This window comes from Somniosus microcephalus, chromosome 4, assembly GCF_052327205.1.
Source record: "Somniosus microcephalus isolate GS21.2 chromosome 4, FLI_Smic_1.0, whole genome shotgun sequence".
NCBI classification, from domain to species: domain Eukaryota; kingdom Metazoa; phylum Chordata; class Chondrichthyes; order Squaliformes; family Somniosidae; genus Somniosus; species Somniosus microcephalus.
Window position 1 is genome coordinate 104,770,233 of NC_140990.1, and position 6,910 is coordinate 104,777,142.

General features: G+C 45.3%; 1 non-coding gene across 1 annotated transcript; it reads right to left on the bottom strand.

The window, feature by feature from the left end:
* Positions 1 to 2,813: 2,813 nt before the first annotated feature.
* trnai-uau (transfer RNA isoleucine (anticodon UAU)) lies at positions 2,814 to 2,908 on the bottom strand. The gene is made up of 2 exons: positions 2,871 to 2,908; positions 2,814 to 2,849 (listed from the first exon to the last, which is right to left on the bottom strand). It is a non-coding gene; the product is annotated as a tRNA-Ile (tRNA).
* Between the last annotated feature and the right edge of the window lie 4,002 nt (positions 2,909 to 6,910).

Below are 6,910 nucleotides of genomic sequence, written 5' to 3' on the forward strand. Positions count from 1 at the left end.
CGACATACAAATTGGCCAGAAAAAGCAATAATCCTGAGGATTTGGAGCAGTTTAGGATTCAACAAAGGAGGACAAATGGATTAATTAAGAAAAGGAAAATAGAATATGAGAGTAAGCTTACAGGTAACATAAAAACTAACTGTAAAAGCTTTTATAGATATGTAAAGAGAAAAAGATTGGTGAAGTCAAGCGTAGGTACCTTGCAGTCAGAATCGGGGGCATTTATAATGGGGAGCAAAGAAATGGCAGACCAACTAAATACATATTTTGTTTCAGTCTTCACAAAGGAGGACACAAATAACTTCCCAGAAATACCGTGGAACATAGGTTCCTGGAACTGAAAGAAATCAGTATTTGTAGGGAAATGGTGTTAGGAAAATTGATGGGTCTGAAGGCCGATAAATCCCCAGGGCCTGATAATCTACATCCCAGGGCACTTAAGGAAGTGGCCCTAGAAATAATACATGCATTGCTGGTCATCTTCCAGAACTCGATAGACTCTGGAACAGTACCCAAGGATTGGAGGGTAGCTAATGTTACCCCACTATTCAAAAAAGGTGGCAGAGAAAAAGCGGGGAATTATAGACCGGTAAGCCTGACATCGGTAGTGGGGAAAATGCTAGAGTCCATTATAAAAGATGTAATAGCAGAGCACTTGGAAAGCAGTGACAGGATCGGACAAAGTCAACATGGATTTACAAAAGATGCTTGACTAATCTACTGGAATTTTTTGAGGATGTAACTGGTAAAATAGATAAGGGAGAACCAGTGGAAGTGGTGTATTTGGGCTTTCAGAAGGCTTTCGATAAGGTCCCGCATAAGAGGTTAGCGTGCAAAATTAAGGCACGTGGGATTGGGGGCAAGGTATTGAGTTGGATAGAGAACTGGTTGGCGGACAGAAAGCAAAGAGTTGGAATAAACGGGTCGTTTTCCAAGTGGCAGGCAGTGACTAGTGGGGTACCTCAAGGATCGGTCCTATGACCCCAGCTGTTCACAATATATATTAATGATCTGGACGAGGGAATTGAATGTAATATCTCCAAATTTGCAGACGACACAAAGCTGGGTGGGAGGGTATGCTGTGAGGAGGATGTCATGAAACTCCAGTACGATTTGGACAGGTTGGGTGATTGGGCAGAAACATGGCAAATGCACTATAATGTGGATAAATGTGAGGTTATTCACTTTGGTGGCAAAGGCAGGAAGGCAGATTATTATTTGAATGGCTATAGATTGGGAGAAGGGGAAGTGCAAAGAGACCTGGGTGTTCTTGTGGTCCAGTCGCTGAAGGTAAGCATGCAGGTGCAGCAGGCGGTTTAGAAGGCAAATGGTATGTTGGCTTTCGTAGCAAGAGGGTTCGAGTAGAAGAACAAGGATGTCTTGCTGCAGTTGCACAGGGCCTTGGTGAAACCGCACCTTGAGTATTGTGTGCAGTTTTGGTCACCTTACCTGAGGAAGGATGTTCTTGCCATGGAGGGAGTGCAGCGAAGATTCACCAGGCTGATACCTGGGATGGCAGGAATGACGTACGAGGAGAGATTGTGTCAATTGGGCTTATACTCACTGGAGTTTAGAAGATTGAGAGGGGATCTCATCGAAACCTATAAAATTCTGTCAGGTCTGTACAGACTAGATGCAGAAAGGATGTTTCTGATGGCCGGGGAGTCCAGAATCAGGGGTCATAGTCTAAGGATAAGGGGTAAGCCATTTAGGACTGAAATGAGGAGGAATTTCTTCACCCAGAGAGTGCTGAACCTATGGAATTCTCTGCCACAGAGGGCGGTGGAGGCCAGTTCATTAAATATATTCAAGAAAGAGTTGGATATATTTCTTGAGGTTAAAGGGATCAAGTGATATGGGGAGAAGGCAGGACAGGGTATTCAATTTGGATGATCAGCCATGATCTCATTGAATGGCGCAGCAGGCTCGAAGGGCCGAATGGCCTACTCCTGCTCCTATCTACTATGTTTCTATATAAGCACCACACGCTAACCGATTGCGCCACTACAGCTGCGCTTCATGTGTGCCAGTTATCCGTGCTCATTTACTTGCACGTTTCAGGTTGTCTAATCATGCGGGGGCGCAATGTTGTTTAATGGAGGTGCATTGGCTGGGTTTATATGAAAGAGTGAAGCAGGTGTTTTCTCATGTGTTAGTGAGCTGGTGAATTTACCAACAGCTGCACCAGATCATGGCGCCAAAAACACTGAACATTTTTACCCAACTCCTACAATACGGTCTGCAAAATAAGAACCGATGAAAATTCATCACATGCAAAACGGAAGAAAGGTTTTAAACATTTGCCCATGATTCGGTAACCATGTGAGTTACCCGGTGATTAATGACGATTACAACAATCTTTTCACACAGTCTAATGAGTTTTACTTAATAGAATAAACAGTTTTCTTAAAGTTCACTCCTTGACATGCAATGGAACCCTATCGCAGGGTAAGAGTATTTGTAGCTGACAATTGCTGTTCTGAGCTGCTCCTCTAATTATTTAAAGAGCAGCAGTTTCCGAAGTGTAGCGGTTATCACTTCCGTCTAAAGTTCAACAGGCCCCGAATTCAATCATCTCTTGTAGGTAGAGATCCCTGGACCTCTCGCCTTTTTAAGTAGCGAAATCCCTTGAGCGAGAATCAGATCTCTAGACCAACCAGCCGCCGATCTTGGGCTCGAAGTTGCATTGGGTTTCCCTGCGCTGGCCCCACCTTCCCTCCTGTCAATACGTAACACTGAAGGGCTCCTTTTGAAGCTCCCATCCGTTATTGCAACACGGTGGGCCTCAGGAAACTAAGAGCAAAAACATTGGCTGCTCTAGGTGAGGTTCGAACTCACAACCTCGGCATTTCCCCGAAGTTATACTGTTATATAAGTACCACGCGCTAACCAATTGCGCCACTAGAGCTGCGCTTGATGCGCATTAGTTATCCGTGCTCATTTACTTGCACATTTCAGGTTGTCTAATCGTGCGGGGGCGCAATGTTGTTTAATTGAGGTGCATTGGCTGGGTTTATATGAAAGAGTGAAGCAGGTGATTTCTCATGTGTTAGCGAGCTGGTGAATTTACCAACGGCTGCACCAGATCCTGGTGCCATAAACACTGAACATTTTTACCCAACTCCTATAATGCGGTCTGCAAAATGAGAACCGATGAAAATTCATCACATGCAAAACGCAAGAAACGTTTTAAACTTTTGTCCATGATTCGGTAACCATGTGAGTTACCCGGTGATTAATGACGATTACAACAAACTTTTGACACAGTCTAATGAGTTTTACTTAATAGTATAAACAGTTTTCTTAAAGTTCACTCCTTGACATGCAATGGAACCCGTATCGCAGGGTAAGAGTATTTGCAGACGACAATTGCTGTTCTGAGCTGCTTCTCTAATTATTTAAGGAACAGCAGTTTCTGAAGTGTTGCGGTTATCACTTCCGTCTAAAGTACAACAGGTCCCTAATTCGATCATCTCTTGTAGGTAGAGATCAATAAAATGCATTAATAGCCGTGCGGTATTCTCCTTTTCTCTATACAGCTCTGTGCACACTCAAACTGTACAGAAATACCGACAGTGTGAGATAACTTTACAGGATCCTGCAGCGCTGCCTCGGTCAATAGCAACAGTTCGGAGCTGCATTTCAGACCCGGCAACAAACCCATGAGTTTGTTTGCTGTTACCCAGCTCCCGGAGTGAGTGAGGCCGCGACAGCAGCGAACTTCAGGCTGCCTGTCCGGCCCCGCTGTCTCCAAGCGCCTACTGCCGGCGGAAAACAGCGATTGCAGCCTCAGAGAGTGTAAACTGCCCATCGCTGCGAAACAAAATGTCACTGAAGCAGAGGAGCGCAGAGATTTGCATCTGCAGCGTGTAGGTGAGGATGTCGAGGTTGATATAGGTCGACTCGTTGTTGGAAACGCTGAAATTGAATCTTTCTCTGGCAGATGTTGCAGGTTTACCTATGAAAAGTGCCCTCGAGGTGCAATCGACAAATTTGGAGATGCCGTGTAGTGGAACAAGTTAAAGGATCAGCACAGTTAATGCCGAGAACAAATTAAACAGTAGCTCAAGCTGATGGACCTTGCACTGGTGAAAATCCTGGACGGAGATTTAGAGGAAGCGACAGTGGGAAGGGCTGTGCCTCGATTCCAACACTTCTCCAAGCACATTCCGGGCAAGTAATCGACAGCAAAAAGAGGGCTTGGAACCAGAATGGAACTGCGGGCCCACTTTTCAGACAAAATGCAATGGACAATACATGACAAATCCATTTGATTTTCCGTTTGATAACCAGTTGACTGGGCCTGTATTCCAGACAGAGTGACTCTTTAGTCTAGGGGTATGAATCTCGCTTTGGGAATTGTAGATTGACATTTGCGAATGGTTCCGCGTGAGGCCATTTTTAATGTCGACTTCTAATATTGGACTTGCGCTCAAAAGTTGCTCGAATCCGCCTAAGAAATTATCGTTTAGAACCCAAATCATTCTCCATCAGTCTCCAGCGGCTTTGGAGGAAGGTCAGTGCAAACTACCATGTAAATATTGTGGCTTTAAAGACAAACAATTAAAGTATTTTTTTTAGCAAACAATCAGTAGTGATGGTTGTAAGTATATTTGTGTGTGTCCATATTAGATACAAATGTATTGGTGAGTTGCTATTGTATTAGTTGTAAATGCTTTTGCACCTCTGATCGCTACAAATATGTTTAGATGTATCTGTATTATTTATAAATGTATTGAGTGGGGGAATTTATGCCAGTTATAAATGTATTTCTGAGCACTGTAAATGTTCACTCCGGCCCCATTCTACCTTCTCATTGCCCCCACGTGGGACACGGCAGACCATCTGTTACATTAGGATTCAACTTTTGCTTTTATTGATAATTAGAAAATGTGAGCTGTAGAAAGTAATAAATCTGCATCCATCAGACTCTCTGATACCTCTTGAGCGTCCCTTACTCTGTCTGATTGGCCCTGAGCATCCCTTACACGCTCCAGAACCTCTTGAGCATCCCTTACCCTGTTTAGTACATCCGGAGTATCCCTTACCCTGTCTGGTACATCCGGTGCATCCCTTTCCCTATCTGATACAACCGGAGCTTCCCTTACAATGTCTGGTACATCGGGAGCGTACATTACCCTGTCTGTTACATCCGGAGTGTCTCTTACCTTATCCGATACATCCGAAGCGTCCCTTACCCTGTCTGATGCATCCGGAGCGTCCCTTACCCTGTTTGATATATCCGGAGTGTCACTTACCCTGTCTGGTACAACAGGACCGTCCCTTACCCTGTTTGGTAAATCCGGCTCGTCCCTTAAACCGTCTGGTACATCCGGAGCGTCCCTTACTCTGTCTGGTAAATCCGGAGCGTCCCTTCAACTGTCTGGTACATCCGGAGCGTCCCTTACCCTGTCTTTTACATCCGGAGCGTCCCTCACTCTCCTTGATAACTACTGAGCGTCCGTTTTCATTTTTGGTAGCCAGTTTGTCAAAATTGCATATTTCACCCTTCATCCGCAGCTATGTAGCGCTTCCCATCGCTCACGCCCCTCAACTGTTTAGGGAAAAGCGGCAACTACCAGGTGAACAAACCCAATTTTTCAGTTAGCCTCCCCAGTGCACTTCATTTCCCGAGGAATTTTCTTGTACAATCAGGCTGCTTTGGTTCCAAATGCCGGCCCTGCTTTCGCAGAGCTTGTCTGTCGAGAGGTCCCGCAGGTCTAAGTATATCGACTGGTTTGAAAGCACCAACTCAGATTGGGGTGAATGGGACATGTGCCCCAGGAACAGCGGTGGTAGCAGAGCACACTTAGCGTTTTAAGTAGGTGAAAGTGAATGTTAGATTAAGGTAATACTGCAGGAAATTTACAATGAAATTGAAGGAGGAATGTAAAGGAAGGCTATTGATTGTGGAAGGATGAAAAATCTGTGCCGTGACTGGGATTCTGACCGAGATTGCTGCGGCCACAACGCAGAGTACTAACCACTATACGATCACGGCGCCACACATCAACTACTGAAGCTCTGCTCTGACTACAACAAAGTAACGCACGGCACTGCATAGAAAAGATGGATTTTTGGTGAAGAGGCCATAATCAGCACCGCCAGAAATTAGGACAGTGGTGGAATTCGACCCAGGCCCCCAGGTATTGGAGCGTTCAACCAGAATGGGAACCAGTGCAGCTGCAGTTACATTAAAAAGAATTTTAGCCTTTTCACACGAGAAGAAACTTACCCCTAGAGATTCAATAAAACAAAGGCCCCGCTGCAAGTCGAACCCAGGATCTCCTGTTTACTAGACAGACGCTTTGATCAGCTAAGCCACGGGGCCAAATCCCGAAAAAAAATTCACCTCCACTCACTGACCTCTATCAGCTACCGGTCACTGTCTTCTGGAGTCTCAGTCCATTTTGTATTTCTCCAGCTCTCTTGTCTATTCCGCCATGTGTCCCATTGTTGTCTGTATCTCCCACTTAATTTATCTCAGTGTCAATCTGTGGGGTGATTCTGAATGATTACCTGAGTTTGTGTCTTATTATCTACATATATAAAAGGATCGATCTGTCTGTCTGTCTATCTGTCTGTCCTTCCGTCTGCCTGTCTGTCCGGCTACACACTCTAAAGTTATAGAGCCTACCTACACGTGCATTACATCAAAAGAAAGCTTATGATTCCAGAGCGGTCAGAAGTGTATTTACTTTTCGGCGAGACAAAAATTGCGCCCGCGGTATCCAAAAAACGTTCAAAATTCCGCTCATTATCCGCTCATTAGCATAGAGTGACATTAAGGTCGACCAATCGTACGGTCGAGCGACCCGACGGTCAACCAATCGCTGCATGGCGGGGGCAGGTTCGTTGCGCGTGCGGACGGGCCCTGCCAGAGCCGAGTGGCAGGACGATTGACCAATCC